Raw genomic sequence first — 21,236 nt, 5'->3', positions numbered from 1 at the left:
TTCCCTCATGAGCTTGTCAAATTTCCCCATTTGAGCATCTCTTTACTATCATATGTAAGAATAATATTTATTAATTGCATGCATCTTTAAGTCCTTAAAGTGTAACATCAACCATATTGACTTTAATTGTCAGTAGCTGGAAGAGTGAACACTGCAGCTGAAATCTGCCCTTGTCAACATCTTAACCAAATATTCTTATATAGGTTGTCTGTTCTTTGTCCTCAATAAAATTTGTGGTGTCTCATTGATGTATATGGATTTTGCCATGCATTTACAGAACCCTATTTCCTATATTACAGCCTTATATTTACAACTCATGATGTGGCTGTCACTACCAAACTCAAATGGCCTGAGGTTTAACGTGCACAATGTTCCACAATTCAAGAACTGTGATGCAAAGACAGTGATCAGTGTATTTCAAAGCCAGGGTCTATCATATATTTGGAGAGACCTTGCGATACGGTTTGTCTCCTGGTTTTGGAGAGAAAGCAAAATAATTCAGATGCTGGAAATCTGGAACAAAAGTGGGTAATGCTGGAAGAACACAGCAGGGTTCATCATATCGATAAAGTCAGTGGTCCAAGTTTGTGACTTAACACCAGGCTGATGTGGATAATGAGCAGTGAATTGGGAGATGGGATTGGGTAATTAGAAGCTTACTTGAATGGATGGATTTTCAGAAGGTTTTTAAAAGCAGTGACAGAAAAAGAGCTCAATATGATGACTCAAATTTCATAATTCATAATGAAAAGATGAAATAAAACCACCTTTCAATGGAAAGGAAATGCCGCCTTTGTCATTTCTCAGAATTTTGCCACGGTGTTCCTGGAATGCTTCATTTATTAGCAGAAATGTTAATAGCTCTGCTACTGATGTCCGGATCTTTTTAATATATGTATTTTTTAAAGATTTAGTTTTGCCAAGGCCCCTCATTGTGTTTGTATATCGGTGGCGGGCCATCTTCTTATCCCACCTGGGATCCGTTCTGGTTCCTGAGGTTACTATTCTACTTTTGACGGGGAATGTGGATTTGGAACCAAGTGAAAGGGCCATGTGACATGAAGAATGTACTGAACTTTGTACCTACAACTAACCTGTCAAACGCTTACAATAGTAGTCACCATCCTTTTTAAGCCCAAGATCCCCTACCTCAACCTTAGTGAAAGGCAAGATCTACCTACTAAATCATTTAGAGAAAAAATAGCTGAGATTGTACTGCCAATTTGAGGCCTTTTGTTTGGGCTAATTGTAGTTGAATTACACAAAATACTTTTGTCAAACTTTCAAATTAATTCAAACAAGAAAACACTGTAACTAGCATATCAAACAGGCCATAGCTGTCTTTCTTTAAGAATATTACAATACTTCACACCTTTAATTCTAAGTTTCATTATTTAATTTTATTTCAACATGAAAAGTAAATGAAAAAAAATTGACTGTTGCACTCAGTGTGATGACTGGGGCTGAATACTTTCTGCTAGTTCCCTGAAATTTGGCTCATAACTACAGACAGCCAGTCTGAGACAGTCTGTGAGGTGTCTGTCAGTAAGATGGCTCTTGTACTTAGATTTAATAATTTTCATCTGTGAAAATGCAATTTCACATAGATAAGTTGACCCAAAGTAGGCACTGACTTTTAGTGGTATAAAACCAACGCGCACACCGCGCATTGCTGGGGCCCATCAGTAGTAATTGCCACCAGTTTATGAATGGGGATGTCATTTTCATGGACATTTTTTAAAACTCATTGTAAATATCCTCACCTCTTGTTCTCTCCTTTCATTGCAAAAGAGTGAGGAAGTCCTCCTTTGTTGTAAAATCCTGGAAAGCTATTCTGACAAATACAACAAGCTGAGCTGTTTGCATTACATCCAGGGATTCATCGAACTGTGGTGAATATTCAGAGTGGCAAGTCCTTTAACACTTGTCGATCCATGTCCTCTGACTCTACCCTCTTTGTCACTGTTGCAGGGCCAAGCGGAATATTATGTATTGCAGTTGTGATGTTGTTTTTGTTTCTAAAGTCATTAAAAACAGCCTCTGCGGTAATGGCCATTGTTTCCTTGAATAAATTGCCATCTGTAAAAGGCTGCTTGTGTTTAGCCAAAAGGTGACTTACATGAAATGATGCTTCAATAGCAGCCTTATTTTGAGCAGCATGTTTTGTGAAAAATGATTGCTGGGCCTTCAACCCCGATTTCAGCTCCTCAACTTTCCTGGCATGAATTGCGCTCTTTGGTGGGTAGGTGTCTTTAAATTCCTGGTGGCTGGTGTTGTGGTGCCGCTCCAGATTCCCTCTTTTAGTCAGTGCTTGTGTTTGGTGGCACAACATGCATACACACTTGTCTTTCACCAAGGTAAATAGAAATTCCTCTTCCCATTCTGGATGGAATTTGTATGTTTTTGCCTTCTTTCGTGGAGCCTCCGCCATGCTGTCAGGATATCACAAGCGAGTGCAGTGTATCAGTGGTCCCCAACCTCCGGGCTGCGGACCGATACATTGCCACGAAGAATGGAGGGGTGCAGCGATGGCCGGAACGCACCCAGCACATCTTTAAGAAAAAAGCCGAAATAAATCAAGCTAATTAATTAGGTGCCGATTGCGTCGTCTCTGATCTGGGCCGACATTTATGTGCCGGGCGGCACCTAATCAATTAGCTTGTTTATTTTGGGTTTTTTCTTAAAGATGTGCTGGGTATGTTCCAACTACTGCTGCATTCTTCGCGGCAATGTATTGGTCCGTGGCCCGGAGGTTGGGGACCACTGCCGTATATTGATGTTTGCAACAGTCTGTACTCTTATCTAATCTAATTGGTCACTTTGATGCAGCACAGGCTACACTGAAAACGTGGTGCATGGCGGAAGAGCTACACACATGCGCACTGGGCAGAAAGAACAGAACTAAAACGTCGCAACCCGGAAACAATCTCTCTTTACAAACAGCTTTCAGTAGCGAAAGTATTGCTATATTACCATTATCCTAATTAGTATTACTTATTTGTGTTTTTATTTTTGATTTTTTTCGGGATCTACTGGGGAAAGTCTCAAAGAACGGCCGGTTGATCGCAATTGATGGTACGGCGACCACTACTTTACAAGAAATCTTGGTGTACTATGTTCCTCTGACTGAGAAACTAGGACGAGGGAGTACAGGTTATGTAATGGGTGTTAAGCTGCTTAGGACAGAGATGAGAAGTTTCTTTACTTTAAAGGTGATGAATCTTCAGAATTCTCAACCTGGAGCTCACTCATTGTGTTTGTTCAAAGCAAGGATGGATGGATTTATGGACATTAAGGGAATCAGAGTATATAGGTGTAATTCTGGAAATTGACACTGAGCTAAAAGACCAATCAGGATTTTGATGAATATTGGAGCAGGTTCAAGGATACCTATGGCCTAATATATTCCTGTTTCTTATACTTGAGTTTCTTGGCAATTGCAGCGGGTCGATGTAGGTAGTATCTTGGTGTTGTAGATTTTTGAGGGTTTTTAATCTTCACTTTCTAATTAATATGCTATTGAAACAGTATTTAGCAATTGAGGAAAAAGTGCTAGATTTAATAATATGTTTAATACTGGTGCGATCATCATTTATGCATGAACATCTTCAATTGATCAATTTTGAAGTAAATTTAATAAATTTGGGATTTTGGAGCTCTTGCAATGTGCATTTGATTTATTTAAAGTAATTAGTTTGGTTTGCTATTATATCTTGATGACACTGTATTTTTGGGGCTATTTTAGCTTCACTTATCCCAGGATCTCCAATAAATTAAGGGGGAGACCGTTTACCAGTGGTGAGGACAACAAAGGTTGGGAGGTGGAAGAGCACTTGCAGGACTGTCTTGAGTTGGTGGACTGGACAATATTCAGGGATTCGTCTTTGAAAATGAATGAATACACGGCAGTTATCCCTGATTTCATCAAGTCCTGTGTGGATAAGTGTGAACCTTCGAGACCATGCCTAACACCCAACCCAAAAACTATACGTGAACCAGAAGATTCGTAGAGTGCTGAGGGCTCTCTCTGTGGCATTCAAGACCAGTGATCCAGAATTGTACAGGAAGTCCAGAGACACGCTACAGCAGGCTATTTTAAGAACTCAAAAACTATTCTGATTGAGGTTAGAGATGAAATAGCATGCACGTCAGCTCTGGCAGGGTGTGCATGGCATTACTACTTACAAGGCGAAACCTAACATCATGAATGTCTGTGATGCTTCATTCCCAGGTGAACTCAACGCCTTCTATGCTACTTTGAAAGGGAGAATAAAGCTACATCTGTGCAAATCCCTGCAGCATCTGGTGACCTTGCGATCTCTGTCTTAGAGGCCGATGTCAGGACATCTTTCAAGAGGGTGAACCCTTACAAGCCGTCAGGCCCTGAAGAGGACCTGGTAGGGCATTGAAAACCTGTGCCAACCATTTCGCAAGAGTGTTCATGGACTGCTTCAATCTCTCACTGCTGCAGTCAGAGATTTCTAACTGCTTCAAAAGGATGACAATCGTACCAGTGCCCAAGAAGAGCTGAGTGTGTTGTCTCAATAACTGTCGCCCAGTTGCACTCACTTCTACTGAAATGAAGTGCTTTAAGAGGTTGAACATGGTCAGAAGCCACTCTTGCCTAAGCAAGGACTTGGACCTGCTGCAATTTGCCCACTGCCATAATAGGTCCACAGCAGATACAATTTCACTGGCTCCACCTGGGCTTGGATTATAGTAGTACTTACATCAGGCTATTGTTTATTAATCAATGCTCAGCGTTCTGGAAAATCATTCCCTCAGTTCTAATCAAGCTCCGAAACCTGGGCCTCTGTATCTTTTTCTGCACATGGTTCCCTAACTTCCTCACAGTTAGTGCAGATCAGAAATAACACCACCTTCTCGCTGACAATCAACACTGGCGCACCTCAGGGATGTGTGCATTGCCCACTGCTCTTCTCTCTCTACACCCACGACAGTGCGGCTAGGCACAGCTCAAATGCCATCTATAAATTTGCCTATGACACAGCTATTGTTGGCAGACTTTCAGGTGATGATGAGGAAGCGTACAGGAGTGAGAAAAATCAGCTGGTTGAGTGGTGTCACAACAACAACCTTGCACTCAACGTCAGTAAGACCAAGGATTGATTGTGGACTTCACAAAGGGGAAGTCAAGGGAACACATACTAGTCCTATTCGAGAGATCAGTGTTGGAGAGGGTGAGCAGTTTCACGTTCGTGGGTATCAACATCTTTGACGATTTATCCTGGGAACAACATACTGATGCAATTACAGAGAAGGCATGGCGGTGGTTATATTTCATAAGGGGTTGGAGGAGAATTGGTATATAAGCAAAGACTTGCAAATTTCTACAGGTGTAGCATGGAGAGCATTCTAACTGGTTGCATCACCATCTGGTATGTAGAGACCTCTGCACAGGATCAGAAAAAACTGCAGGAAGCTGTAAACTCAGCCAGTGCCATCACTGGAACTGGCCTCCCCAGCACTGAGGACACCTTCAAAAAGCGATGCCCCAGCAAGGCGGCATCCATCATTAAGGACCCCCATCACCCAGGGCACATCCTCTTCTCATTGCTGCCATCAAGAAGGAGGTACAAGAGCTTGAAAATGCACACTCAGTGTTTCAGGGGCAACTTGTTGCCCACTGCCATCAGATTTCCTAATGGGGCAATGTACCCATGAACACTATCAGTATTTTATTTCCTCTTTTTTCCCCATTTACATTTCTTATTGTAATTTATAGTAATTTTTATTGTAATGTACTACTACCACAAAGCAACAAATTTCATAACATATGCCAGTGATATTAAACGTGATTCTGACTACATAATCATTGTGGTAATCAAGTCCGAAACCTGTACTTGCAGCGAGAAATGCCATTGATGAAATATAGGTCTTGATGTTCAGGTTTGGTTAATGTGCTTAATGACTCACTCATGTGATCGTAAGATAAATGGCGCCTTTTAAAATCTTGAGGCACGTACCTACAGAAAGAATCAGGAGATTTCTTGAAGCAATGACACTGCAAAGTAGTAAGTTGTTTCTTCTTCTACCCTGCTGCTTAATAAAATAGGTTTCAGAATCCAAGGAAGGTGAGGTCACTGTCTTGGTTCCTTTCCCTTGCTGAGGGATGGAGTTTTTAATGGACCAAATGTGTAATGAAGTTAATTATAACTAAACTATAATTTGAAAGGAAGAAAATTCTTGTCTTGGGTATGCCATGCCCTTCTTAGACTATAGTGTGCACATTCTGATAACTCTACTGTTTAATTAGAATGCTTCAATTTAAAATATAGGGATTTCATGGATTGTATTCTCTGGCATTTGGAGAACTATAAGATTGATTATCTGATTGGGGCTTAGTAGAACTTTGAAAGGATATATTGTCTTTTTGTGGAAAGTCTATGACTTCAGGATGTAAAGTTAAAATGAGAGAACTCCTTCAGATGAAAAGTGAGGGTGAAAATTTTTCTCTAAGTGTGGCAAGTATGCGGAACTTTTTTTTGCCAGATAAGTGTTTGCTACTTATCAATTTATGATTTTAAATTTGAGTGCATAAGTGCAGTTAATATGGACTAAAAGATATGGAGCAAAGATGGATTCTCTGGACTGTTCTGTTTTTTGTCACCAAATATGACTGTATCTGTACTTGGTTCAAAAATGAAAAAGTGCTAATATCCTGTCCCAATATGCCTGCTTTACTTTTGAGGCATGAGGTGATGTGCCTGAGAACTTTGATATTTATCTGACCATGAAAATAAAAGTTGCTGATCATGTGCAGGGCCTTGGGATTGGGTGAGGGGTAGACGAATGGGCCTTTGTTCATTTGCAGGAACTGCTGTGTTCTTCCAATTCACGTTTGGATTGGATTGAAGAGAGAAGGATAGTAAATGCTTTGAAATAGATGAGTGTTTTGGTGTTCTTTTACAGGACCTCAGCTGAGCCAAAGTCCTGGAACTCCCTACTTATCATCAGTCTATTAAACACAGCAACTATAGTGGCTCAGGAAAGGAGTTCACCCCCAATTTTATCAAGAGTAGTCAGTATTGATGATTTTGTTAGCAGCTGCTGTGATCAATAATTAAAAATTTATGGCTGTGCTATTTGCATCATCCAGTGCAGATAGACAACAAATGAGAGCTGTAAGGACTGAGGTACAGGATTTTCCATTGTCCTTTAAGAAGCACACACACAATGCTGGAGGAACTCAGCAGGTCAGGCAGCATCTATGGAGAGGAATAAAGAGTTGACGTTTCAGGCAATGATTGTTTGTTATTCTGGATTTCCAGCATCTGCAGAATCTCTTGCGTTTTTCCTTTTAAGAAGTGTGGCGGTTTACCTTTCTGATGAGGTGTCTGTTGCAATGATTCATTTTCCCAATTTATTTGCCACTACATTACCTTGTTCCATGCCACCGGTCTTGCCAAGACTGAAATTGCAGGGCAGCGGGGGCCATGGGAGTTTGTGAAGCCTCCTCCATGTTTTGACAGTCAAAGTGAGCGTAGAAAGCACTGAGCTCATCTGGGATTGAAGCCATGTTGTCACCTATGTTATTTGATTTCACTTTGTTAGAGGTAATAGTATTCAAGTTCTGCTACAGCTGTTGAGCATCCTTCACTGATTCAAGTTTAGTCCAGATTGTCGCTTTGCTCAAAGATGACCTTCTAGAGATCATACCTGGAGTTCTTTTATCTTTCTTGGTCACCAGACCGGAATGCTTCTGATCTGGCCCTTAGCAGATTGCCAATCTCACTGTTCATCCAGGGCTTCCAGTTGGGGAAGACTGAATGATTTTGTGAGGACACACTTGCCTAGGACTTTTTGTAAAGTCTGTGACAACCGTGGTGTATTCATTCAGATCCACTGAGTTCTTGAACACGGTCCAGTGCACCAACTTGAAGCAATCCCATCTCTGCTGCTCTGCCTTCTGTGACCACCCCTTTGTTGTCCTTAACTCTGGAGCCCCGCTCTTTAGTCTCGGCCTGTATGCAGGTAGGAGGAGGGCAGCTAAGTGATCAGATTTCCCGAATTGCAGTTTGGGCCTGGAACAGCAGGCATTCCTTGTAATAGTATAGCAGTGGTCCAGTGTGTTGGGACCCCTCGTGCTACCGGTCATATGCTGATTGTAATTAGGCAGAGATCTCTTCAAACAAACCCCAGATTGTGATTTGATATGCATTGTGGACTGTTTCTTGTTTGGTGATGGTGGACTACAGTATCCCAGGTGTGTGATTACAGTCGGCCGATGGTGGTAAGCAAACTTCAAAGGAGAACTCGCTTGGTAAATAGAACAGTCAGCACGTGATCGCAAAGTGTTCCAGGTCAGGAGAACATGAGTATGACAAAACAGACATATCAGTATGACACTTAATGCTTTGACAAACTTCTATAGATGTGTGGTGGAGAGTATATTGACTGGTTGCATCACGGCCTGGTATGGAAACGCCAATGCCCTTGAACGGAAAATCCTACAAAAAGTAATCTACCACTGGTAAAGCTCTCCACTCCACTGAGTGCATCTACATGGAGCACTGTCACAGCATCCATCATCAGGGACCCCCACCACCCAGGTCATGCTCTCTTCTTGCTGCTGCCATCAGGAAGAAGGTACAGGAACCTCAGGACCCACACCACCAGGTTCAGGAACAGTTATTACCCCTTAATCATCTTGAACAAGAGGGGATAACCTTCTCAACTTCACTTGCCCATCACTGAACTGCTCCCACAACCTATGGACTCACTTTCAAAGACTTCATCTCATGTTCGCACTATCTATTGGTTACTCATTTGTTGTTTTAGTTTCTTTGTACTGTATTTGCACAGTTTGTCTTTTGCACATATGTTAGTTGTCTGCCCTGTTGGCTGCGGTCTTTCACTAATCCTATTATGGTCCCTGTAATTACTGAGTATGCCTGCAAGAAAGCAAATTTTAGGGTTGTATATGGTGACAAATATGTATTTGATATTAAATTTACTTTAAGCTCTGAACTTTATTATCAATAATCCGAGGAAGATGCTATTTTCCTTGCCTGCATTATAGTTGTGTAGTGCATGCAAATGCAGACTTTGGGTGTTGAGAGCTGGAAGCGTGTTGCGTTAGTAAGCATTAAAAATAACTTCACCCACACCAATCTGCTTCACATCAGGAGGCTGTAGACGTGGAAGGAATTCCAGTTTGCCATTTAGAAATGTGGGATGTGCTTTTTTTTAAGAAACCAAACTTCTTTGGCTGCGTTTCGATCTGAAATGTCGGCAGGTCCTTTCTGCTGACAGGTACCTGCTCAACCTGCTGAGTTCCTGCACCAGATGTTGTTCCCTTTGCTGATGTTGTGACGAAGTGTTGCCAGACTTCCTGTTTAAGGATCTCCATTCCTTTGCAAGGTTGGTTATGATCAGTCATGCAAATTTCACAGCAAGGGCTGCTTTGCACTAAGAAAATCACTCTGATTAGGATAGTGATGATTGTAATGGGTACCTTGGTGCTTTTGGAGTATTTAAGATTTTCCTTATTTACATGTGTCAAGCATAGCTAGCTCACTCTTTCCCAGAGATCAGTTTGTTTCCTTCAGTGTATTCACCAGGGTGCTGTACCTAGGAAAGATGGCCTAGAAATTGTTCCGCATTGACTTTTTGGTATTAGTACAGTGCAGTAACCACTTTAATGCTATCGATGTAAGTTTCTGATAAAGAGCAAGAAGTTGAAGTGCAGAATTGTGAAAATGTGGTTTCTATTTGAATGCCACGTTGAAATTGAATTGCTAGTTTCAAGTCCAGGGTTCTGTTTTGATGTGTTCCAAGTTTCAATACTTGTGGTATAACACAGTTGGAGCAATCTATCCAGACAGCTCTTAAAAGGACTGCTACTCTTTCTGCTACAGGGCAGCATGGGCAATGAAACTGTCTCTGAGAAATTATTAATACCGGTGTTCATGGAATGATGTGATGCCATTAGCTACCCGTGGTAGTTTCACAAACAGATCTTGTCAGTTCAGCAAGAGCTGATGTGCATGAGCAAAGTGTCACTTATCTGCAGAGGTGGGAATGGTAACTTGGCTCATACATATCATTCAAATCAACGTTCCTGTGCCAATGAAAGATGTTTTACAGGTGTCAGGGAATGATATTTTTGTTCAGGGAAAGTTTTGTAAGATGGATGAATCATAAAATGTGTTGGTATTTTTCACTAAAATTCATTCAGTAACATGTTTAGTGTTTCATTTTTATTCATCGCTGATCCTTTTAAATTGTGTGCCACTTGACATCACAGTTAATAGTTAAACATATTGTTGTGGGTTTGGATCTCATATAGACCTGGCTAAGTTAGATCAGTAAGTCTACTTTCTCAAGAATGTTGTTGGCCTTGATTCCTACAATAATCCAATTTACTCCAATTTGTTTAACTAAATTTCTATTTCACCAGTATAACCTGATGGAAAACAGATTGGTCTGGGTAAAGTCATATTGAATGTCCCTCTGACATGATTGTAAACACCATGTTAACAGCCAGCAGCGCAATGTGAGTCAAACCTTAAGCCCTGAAAGAGTGAACTACGAGAAGCAACAATTATTTTGTATGGAGAGTTGCATGATACTCCTAATTACAAATGGTGGCCTAGAAGATTGAGGTTCTCCCATACAGGTTACTTGTATTCCCCATGGTTGTGTGCTTAATATATCAGTAATATTGTAAATATCCTGTTTGATTAAGAATTCTTTGTTTACATAGTTCATTACGGGTATATGTAAAAGTATGTGAATAGCATACCTTATCATACCACCACGTCTTATGTGTGCGCCTCATTTAAAAAAAACTAAAGTAAGACACTCACCTCACAGCTCTGTGTTTATCTTTCAATTAGCTTTATGTATTAGAGTTATAGAACATAACAGTGGTGATGAGGGTAGTTTTAAATGTACCCGAGATTACTACCTACCTGTTAAAGCACCCATGAGATGTTTTTGGTGAAAAAGTTACAGTGAGGTGTTTGATTTTTATTTAAAAAGCGGAGTGAGACCTTTGAGTTTAGAAAAAGCAGAAAATGGATGAATTCAGAGATTCATAAATAGTCTTGGGTGAGAATCTTAAATTTAAAAACAGAAATGACTGGCTAGATCTGAAAGATTGATGCATTCGATTACAAAAAAACTGGCTAGTGTATATTGGACGAATTGAGCAATATTTTAAAACAAATGGCAGTTTTGCTGAGTGCATTGGGCGGAAAAGCATAGAGTTTGCTTAGAAATGTGACTGCTTCAATCAAACCAGTTGAAATTAGCTTGCCTGATATCATGAGAGTAATGAACGAACATTTAGAACCGAAACCATTGTTATTTGCAGAACAATTTGGGTTTCATAAGCAGAATCAAAGGGAAGGGGGGTCCATTTCAGCATACGTGGCTGAATTGAAGTTGTCTGAGCATTGTCAATTTGGTAACAGGCTTAATGATGCACCGAGAGATAGTTCAGTTTGTGGAATCTTTAAATAAATCATTGAAAAACAACATGCAGAAAATGCAACAAAGTCGGACACATACAAAGAGCATGTTGGGCAGAAGAAAATAAGAGATAAAGATAAAAGTCAAGTTGCAGTTTCAGAAAGAGCTGATGATCAAATGTGATAAGGATGAGAGTGACACTGTCGGGGAGGGTTAAGAATTATAAAGTGAAAACTAACAAGACTTGGCTTACACCATAAATGGAATTGGATACTGGCTCAGCTGTTTCAGTCATTCTTCAGAATGAGCTTGATCAATATTCAAAGATACTGCGAGAATCCAACTTGTAGTGAAGAAAAGATGACTTCTGTGGGAATGACATTCTTAATAGAAATACAACCACCACCAAGCCACACTGGGCTTGTGTGATTTAAAAACAGGAAGGCCAGCATTGTGGGGACATGATTGGCTGCGATAACCACAACTTATTGGAAATCCATCCACTATTTCAATGCTGTACCCCCTCTCCGCCCCCGCCCCCGCAGTAGAGTCAACTGGAAACAAATTAAGAAAGATACTGAAGATGTCTTGAGTATTCAATGATGGCTTTGAAAAGCACAAACATATCAAGAGTAAAATGGTGTTAAATGAAAATGCCACTCCCAAGTTTTACAAAACCCGGACAGTGCTGTATACCATCCACGATAACGTAGCGAGTGAGCTAGATTGCATGGAGACTGAAGGAATTCTTTCCACGGTTGAGTGGAACCTGTGTGCAAAGCCAGTAGTTTTTTAGCCAAGAAGGACAGGTCTTGTCAGGATCTGTGGTGATTTTTAAGGTCACCATCAACCCAGTACCGAAAGTAGATCAGTGACCTCTGCCCAGGATAGAGGATATCTTTGTAAACCTTTCTGGAGGAGAACACTTAAGCAAAGTGGACTTGGCTGAGGCCCACCTACAGATGGAAATAGAAGAAGATTTCCTACCATAAACACCCACAAAGAGCTTTCTTGCTATAATAGTCTTATTTTTGAAGCAGGACCTGTGCTCTGGCAGAACGCCATGGACCAGGTGCAGCAGAGCTGCCCGAGCACTCAGTGTTACCTGGATGACATCTTTGATACCAGTGAAGATGACGAGGAACACCTCCAAAATCTCAAGACAGTGTTTGATTCAAAGCTGGTGCCGCTGCCTGATGTGTTGTGGGAAACAGAAGATTGTAAGCAGCAAGCAGGCTGTATGCCCAGAGACCCGAGTTCCATGAGCTTGGAAAAGCGACACAACAGACTGTTAACCATAAATCAGCCAGTTGCTTTGTGTCTCCCCTCTCACTGTGAAACGGGGACACCTCTTTTTCCCTTATTAGGGAGAGAGCCAGCCTGTGGTATGTTGAATTACCGGGTGAACAAGTAGTCTTTGGGGTACTGCAAGTCTGTGTCTTTATTGATGCTTTGCTGCATGCTTGAGTGCTTGGTGGAGGATGCTGATGCTTTTCTTGCTGGTGGGGGGGGGTCATTGCTTTGTTGCTGCTTGTGCATGGGAGGGGGAGAGCTGGGGGGGCTTCGGGATTCTAACATTTAACTGTCATTCATTCTATGGGGCACTGCTCTGTTTTTGTGGATGGTTGTGAAGAAAAAGAATTTCAGGATGTATATTGTATGCATTCCTCTGACATTAAATATATCTATTGGAATGTACCTATTGAAAAAGATAGAAGATAATGGGCTCAGAGCACAATGCAAACAAGTGTGAATTCTTTAACCCAATCGTTACTTACTGTGGTTATGCTATCGATACACAGGTGTGCTGTGGTGGATGTTCCAAGGCTAAAGGACATGTCACAGTTGCTGTTCTTTTTAGGATTTGTCAATTATTATACCAGGTTCCTGCCAAACCTGGCTATTGTTATCTACTCCTCAAGCTCATTGCTACAGATCAGGAAGAAGCAGCAATGGGCAAGGCAGTGTGAGGTGGCTTTCCAAAAGGCAAAGGAAATGGTGATGTTAGGCACTGTACTCACACATAATGATCCACATCAACCAGTCAAGGTGGTTACCTGTGATGTCTCACCTTACATTACAGGTGTAGTCATGTCACATGTTATGAGTGATGGAAGTGAATGCCCCACAGCCTTTGCATCAAGTTCCCTTACTGTTGCAGAGAAAAATTATGCACAGATTGATGGAGAGGCCTTGAATCTGTTTTGGGGTTTAAAATGTTTGAACCAGTACCTGTATGGGAGAGAGTTTACCCTCATTACAGACCATCAACCACTGGAGTCCATTTTTAATCCACAGGAGTGTGTTAAACTCCCAGCAGCAGCAGGAATACGGAGATGGGCTCTACTGCTTGGAGGACACAATTACAAGATAGAATTCAAGAGGACAATTAATCATAGAAATATTGATGGATTATCGCTTTACCCTTGGAAAAGGAAGTACCTGAATAATTTACAACAGGACACTCCCCTTGACGTATTCTCTCTAAAGCAAATCAAATTGTGGCAGAGATGTTCCAAAGAGAAACAACAAACGACTCCACACTGTCTCAGGTCTACATGACAACTCAAAATGACTGGGATGTGCAGCAGAAACTCCAGATTCCCCATTTTTAGCAGTGCTGAGATGAACTTGCCCTTGACGGAGGTTGCTTTATGTAATGATTGAGAATTGCTGTCCATTCGAGCTGAGAGCTAAAATGTTGGAGGAGCTACGTGCCAATCAAAATGAAAGTGTTGGCTTGAAGCTTTGTTTGGTGGCCTGAAGTAGATAGCTGATTGACCAGCTTGCCATGCACTAGTTGGGATGCCAACACTTCCAGAAGAAAGGTATCCAGAGCTGTCAGAACCACTTCCTGCAGTCTGAATCTGAGTATATTGAGTTGTAGTTTATAGCTAAGCAGGGAGGAGTGTTGTGTATTTAATATCAGTAATATTTGAGTAATAATTGTAAAAATATTGTTTGATTAGCTTTTTTTTACATATTTCATCTTGGGTTGTATATAAAAGTACATGAATGGCATACGTCAGCACGCCACCACACCATTAGTGCATGCCTTGCTTAAAGTTTAAAAATAAAATGAAACTGAGGCATGTATCTTTAGGCTTGTTTTTCTTTCAAATAGTTTGTTTTGGAATTTCAAAACATAACACCCACCTGCCTCAGTTGGTCTGATCCAACCGATGCACAGGATTGCAGAGACAACAAGGCAGTGTTTCCATTTAAAAAAAAACCAAGTTAGTCACTGCGTACCCTTCCCGTGTCTGCGCGTTGTAGCACAGATGTATGGAAGGTAAGGGCATAGTGGACCTTTTGTTCTACCATTGGGAGGACAGCTAGTCTCTCGGTACAGGCAACACACTGTATCTAAACCTTTTAGCTTCACACTCCCACAGCTGACGATTCAATCACAGCCTCCTTCCAGACCACCCTCATGAAGGTAATTTCAATGAAATTGTTATTTTTACATATACCACAGCATTTTTGTATGTTGGTGTTTAATTACCTTTACATTCTCAAAAATATACTGTGTTCTTAAATGCCTCGTACCCAAGAGGAGTAGGGTGAGTTGCCTGAACAATCGTCACCCAGTTGCACTCACATCCTCTGCGTTGAAGTGCTTTGAAAGGTGGCCATGCCAGAATCAGCTCCTGTCTTAGCAAGGGCTTGGACCCACTGCAATTTGCATGTCGCTACAATAGTGGATGCAGTTGCACTAACTCTCCATTCAGCCTTGGATCACCTGGACAATAGCCATACATACGGTACGTCAGGCTGCTGTTGATTGATTACAGCTCAGCGTTCAAACTATCATACCCTCTGTACTAATCAACAAGTTCCAAAACCTGGGTCTCTGTACCTCCCTCTGCAACTGGGCTCTCAGGAGAACACATGTAGTGCAAATTGAAAATAACCTCTCATCATTGCTGACGATCAACACTGGCACACCTCAAGGATGCGTGGTTAGCCCATTGTTGTGGGTATAGAGAAAGTAGAGCAGTGAGGCTAGGCTCAGCTCAAATGCCATCTATGAATTTGCCAAGGCCCAGCTGCTGTTGGCAGAATTTCAGATGGTGATGAGGAGGCGTACGGGAGTGAGCTAGATCAGCTGGCTGAGTGGAACATCAGTAAGAGCAAGGGATTGGTTGTGGACTTCAGGAAGGGGGAATCAAGGGAACACACACCAGTCCTCGTTGAGGGATCAGTAGTGGGAGACGGATGATCAGTTTCCAGTTTCCTGGTGTCAACATCTCTGAAGATCTATCCTGAGCCCAACATATTGACGCAATTGCAAAGATGGCACTTCCAGAGCTATATTTCAATAGGTGTCTGAGGAGACTTGGTATACCACCAAAGCCTCTCGCAGATGTCTTCAGATGTACAGTGGAGAGCATTCTAATTGGTTGCACCACCATCAAGGACGGAGGGGCCACTGCACAGGATTGGAAAAAGCCGCAGAGAGTTCGAAACTCAGCCGGCTCCATCGTGGCCACTACTCTCTCCAGCATCGAAGACGTCTTCAAATGACGATGCCTCAAAAAGGTGGCATCCCTTGTGAAGGGCTGCCGGCATCCAGGACATGCCCTCTTCTCATTGCTACCATCAAGGAGGCGGTGCAGGAGCCTGATGACACACACTCACCCACTTTAGGGTTAGCTTCCTTCCCTCTGCCATCACATTTCTAAATGGGCAATAATCTCATGTACACTGCCTCACTTTAATTTTTTTGCATTTTAATTTAATTTATTGTAATCTATAGTTTATGTATTACAATGTACTGCTGCTGCAAAACAACATAGTTCATGACATACACCAGTGATATTCGTAATCAGGTTTATTATTTAACCTGACTCTAATTCTGACCATTAGATACAATTATACGAGTAATCTCCTTCGAATTCGTAAGGGAATGTAATATGAAAACTTAAAAGCAGTGGAACACTTCTCTGGCAATGCAGACTGAATGGTGCTGTAGACAGAACTTGGGAATGTATCATTGAGAGGCCTGGTCGTACTTGCTGTCCTTTCTAGTAATGGTGGGTTAGGAGCTGAGGGATCGGGGAATCTTGAATCTCCGTGGTCTGGCAAAATTCAAAGCTGAAGCGAATGAACTTTTAAACACTTGGAGAAATGCGTCTTTACAGCTAAATCCCATAACTTCTGACACAGTGGGTCATGTTTTGTTTCCTCCTCTGTATACATTTGATGGTCACCACACTACACAAAGGACGAGTTTGTGCTGAAGAGGATAGAGACACTATTCACTAGAATGTTGGCTGGCTTGAGGTATTTCCATTAGAAGGAGAGACCGGATAGGGTGGGCTTGTTTTCTCTGGCACTCTCTTAACCTTCCAGGGAACACAATACTAGTTTCCATCATCTCCCATTTTTACTAACCATCCTGGAGTCCTGGTAAATCAATAGGGCACTCTCTCCGAGATGAAGGTATCATTCCTGAGAACTTCTACCTTTACCCTGAGTCTGGTTTAACCATTGCTGCTGTATAACTTCCGTCACCTTTTGTATTCCAGAATGTTTTGAATATAACGACCAGCATTCCATTTTGATTATTTTTGTACCTTTCCATTACATTTTTATGATCTGTGACCATGCATTTCCACTGGTTCTAGATGAATGACCAAATGCAATGCATCTAGGATTTCCAACTGCACGTAACTCTATGGTAGAGAGTGAACAGTGAAGAGACTGAGGTTGAGAGGGGCCGAGTGATCTTCAGGATGGTGGATATTACAGGGAAATTCATTATAGACTTCACGGAATCTGTGAAAGCCAATACGACATGATGTCTTGAACTGTTGGGATGAACAGCGGCTTCTGATGGGTTCTAGATCATGGTCTCTTTGCTGTTGTGTGCATGTGGGGTGGGGGGAGGAGGAGAGGGGCTGATGCTATGGTTGAGGCAGTTGCTGGAAGGGGTGAGGTTTGATGCTTTGCTGTTGTTTGTGCATGAGAGGGAGGAGAGTGGCTTCAGGCTTTTCTGTCATTCATTCTTCATTTTTTTTCCTTCTGTTTCGTGGATGGCTGTGGAGAGTAAGAGTTTCAGGTTGTGTACTGTATACATTCTCTGACATTACATGTAACCACTGAGCCAGTGATGTTAAGGGGGGATTTGAGTGTTTTGGTGAATGAAAGCAGAGTTGATGAGTGAGTGCAAGAAACGATTGGGAAGGCAAATGGTGCATTGATCTTTTCCAAGGAGAGTTGGAGTACAAGAATAAGGAATACTTGCTGCTATTTTGCAGAACCTCGGTGGAAGTATTCTTTCCTAGACTATGTTAAGGGTGGCTGCCAGGTGAACTTTACTTTTGGCATTGATTTCGCCAGCTCCAATGGTGACCCCTTGCTCTCCTCATTCTCTACATTATACAAGTCCTAATGGATATAGTGAATATCTGAGAGCAATCTGGTCTCTTGGAATGATTGTTCAAGACTATGACACTAACAAGATGTTCCCAGTATTAGGATTTGGTGCACAGGTACCCCCTGACTGGCAGGTATCACATGAATTTTCAGTTAATTTTAGCCCTGAGAACCCAGACTGTGCAGGAGTACAAGGATTTGTGGATGCTGACCACAGTTGTCTTCCTCATGTCAGACTATATGGGCCAACAAACTTTTCCCCCATTATAAACCATGTGGCAAGATTGGCAGCAGTACAGCAGCCAACTGCATTGCAATACTACATGTTGCTGATCATTACAGATGGAGCTGTAACAGATTTAGATGAAACAAGACATACCATAGTAAGTGCTTCTAAGCTGCCACTGTTGGTGTTGGTGGAGCAGATTTTTGTGCCATGGGGTTCTGAGAACACCCACTGGAGAACCAGCTATCAGAGATATTGTCCAATTTGTACCATTTAGGAGATTCCAGAATACTGCCAAGGAAGCTCTTGCACAAAGTGACGTGCCTCGACAAGTGAGGTGTTACTTTAACATGCACGAACTCCCTCCTCCAAATGATCAAAAGCCGGCAACTGAACCAAAGCTGGAAAGTGACTTGAAACTTGAAGACTAGCTGGATTTCTAGCTGATGGGGAAAGCCAAAGTTAACAAGCTGTTCTTCTGTACAGCAAAGAATTATTTTTCCATTTTTTTTTCCGAAGTTGTTCTGTTAATTTGGTCTGATAACACAAGTCATAGGTGTGTGTCTTTCTGTGCACAAGATCTGTGATGAGGGCTGAATTAACCAGTGGTGTTGCTCTATGCATTGCACGGAATTGTATAGGCTATTTGGCCTCTTTTAGTCTGAACATTCCTCAATTGGTATTTCCACTTACGACAGCAGAAGTAGTGGATATTATATGAAGTTAGAAGTTTTGGCTGATTGGGTTTTACGCAATAATACTTTGAATATTTTCAAAACTGTAAAAATGCCAACTATAGGAATGACACTTGGACTGTTAGTTTTGATCAGCAATATAAGCAAGTTAATGTTCTTACTGGTTCATTTATGTGAGTAACATCCCTGATTTTAAACTAATAATTATGTCAGCCACCTTATTTCTAGTAGGCTGTAGTGAGTTCCTTTGACATTGGTATAACAATAGACAACATTGGTATAATTTAAAAAGAGGGAAATTCAGAATAACTTTCCATGCTGCTCTAACAATTTGATCTATAGTACAAATTACACAAGCTGACGACACCAGTGGCCTGCTGGTGCAGTCAACTTGTCACTGGAACAGCTTCCTGCAGTTGTGACCACAAACAGGCAGTTCATCATGAAAAAGAAAAGGGAAGGAGAAAGAAAAAAAACATTTTTCTCTGTAAAGCTTGCTTTCCATTACGCGGTGGATTTCTGTTGATTTGCTCATCTGAACATGGTTTTCCAGTACCAAATATTTTGTATTTTTAAAAAAAAAAGTTTCATTTTATATCAAATTTTGAACCAAATGTTCAGATTGAATTATACAACAAGAATTTGGTTTTTCAATTTTGTAGATGAAATTTTGCCAATATTGTGCACTTGGATTCTGTAATTTTTCACTAACATTCAGTACAAATATCTGTATGTAACAATGAAATGCAAATGTGTGATTTTAGTGTTGTGCATTATACAGAATGAGAAAACATCAAAAACTAGGCCAATATCATCTAGGATTATATCAAGAAAAGAAAATTGTTCACGAGAATCTGTAAACAATGCAAACTGTTATAAGTTCTGCAATAAATGAAGCTTAAAAGGCTTTTTAAAAAAGATCTGTGAAATTCTCTGCCCAATGAAGCAGTGGAGGCTACCTCAGTAAATATATTTAAGACAAAGTTGGATAGATTATTGTATAGTAGGGGAATTAAAGATTATGGGGAAAAGGCAGGTGGGTGGAGATGAGTTCATGGCCAGATCAGCCATGATCTTATTGAATGGCAGAACAAGCTCAACAGGCCGAATGGTCTACTCCTGCTCCTATTTCTGATGTTCAGGGTCTGTATTTGATGGACTTTAGAAGGATGGGGGGGATCTCATTGAAACCTTTTGAATGTTGAAAGGCCTAGACAGAGTAGATGTGGATAGGATGTCTCCTATGGTGGGGGAGTGTAGGACAAGAGGATGAAGAAATTTCTTTAGCCAGAGGGTAGTGAATTTGTGGAATATGTTTCCACAGGCAGCTGTGGAGGCCAGGTTGTTGGGTGTATTTAAGGCAGAGCTTGATAGGCTCTTGATTGGTTCAGGGGGAAGGTTGGGGAGTGGGGAAGGATCAGCCATGATTGAATGGTGGAGCAAACTCAATGGGCCAAAATGGCCTAATTGTGGTCCTATGTCATATGGTGTTGGAAAGAGATGTGTGGGTCAAGTTTATTTTACATACTGTGGGTGCTGGGAGTGCTCTGTGGTGCAGGCAGCTGTGATCTAAGTGTTCAATCCACAACAGAGGGGTTTGTTTGACACTGGTAACTTGTGTATAATTACTAAAATGAAAAGCTACAGTTTTTAAGTGGAAGTAGTCCCTGCCGCAAGTGAAGGGTGGAGGGCAGTCGGTTGTTGAATCAGGAGATTTACTGGTCAGACCTGTCAAAATATCTGCACTGTGACTGGGAGCGTAAAAGGAGCATGTCCATTCAGACAGCCCTTTATCAAACCAGTTATTCCAATAGGATTCGTGCAATATCTATTGTATTATAGGGGGTGAAAGAGAAGCTTGGACATTGTTCAGGAGCAGAAACATCACACAAGCAGCAACCAGGTGAGTAGTTCTGTGTGTTGTTGATCTGCATGCAGGCTGAAACTAGGTTTAGTGCAGTTGCTGCGCTGCTCTATATTCAGTAACGACCTCTGGTGCTCTCTGTGTGGGGTTTGCATGTTCTCCCTATGACCTAGGTGTTCCAATATCCCAAAGGGTTAGAGAAATAGAAATACAGAAAACCTATAGCACAATACAGGCCCTTCGGCCAACAAAACTGTGCCGAACATGTCCTTACCTTAGAAACTACCAAGGGTTACCCATGGCCCTCTATTTTTCTAAGCTCCATGTACCTGTCTAGGAGTCTCTTAAAAGACCCTATCATATCCACCTACACCACCGTCACCAGCAGCCCATTCCACGCACTCACCACTGTTTTTTAAAAAAAAACTTACCGCTGACATTTCCTCTGTACCTACCTCCAAGCACCTTAAAACTGTGCCCCCTCGTGTCAGCCATTTCAGCCCTGGGAAAAAGCCTCTGACGATCCACACGATCAATGCCTATCATCATCTTATACACCTCTATCAGGTCATCTCTCATCCTTTGTTGCTCCAAGGAGAAAAGGCCAAGTTCACTCAATCTATTCTCATAA

At 41.6% G+C, this 21,236-nt stretch overlaps 1 protein-coding gene and 1 pseudogene across 2 annotated transcripts in view; both read left to right on the top strand.

Moving 5' to 3' along the window:
- The window catches only part of eepd1 (endonuclease/exonuclease/phosphatase family domain containing 1), a 143,520-nt gene that overhangs the window by 17,822 nt on the left and 104,462 nt on the right, over positions 1 to 21,236 (top strand). The gene's annotated exons all lie outside the window — the stretch shown is intronic.
- Positions 12,503 to 18,477, top strand: LOC134358014 (copine-3-like; annotated as a pseudogene).

Source organism: Mobula hypostoma, chromosome 17 (assembly GCF_963921235.1).
Source record: "Mobula hypostoma chromosome 17, sMobHyp1.1, whole genome shotgun sequence".
Classification (NCBI taxonomy): Eukaryota; Metazoa; Chordata; class Chondrichthyes; order Myliobatiformes; family Myliobatidae; genus Mobula; species Mobula hypostoma.
The sequence above is the reverse complement of the archived record's forward strand: the minus strand, read 5'-3'. Positions and strand labels throughout refer to the sequence as shown.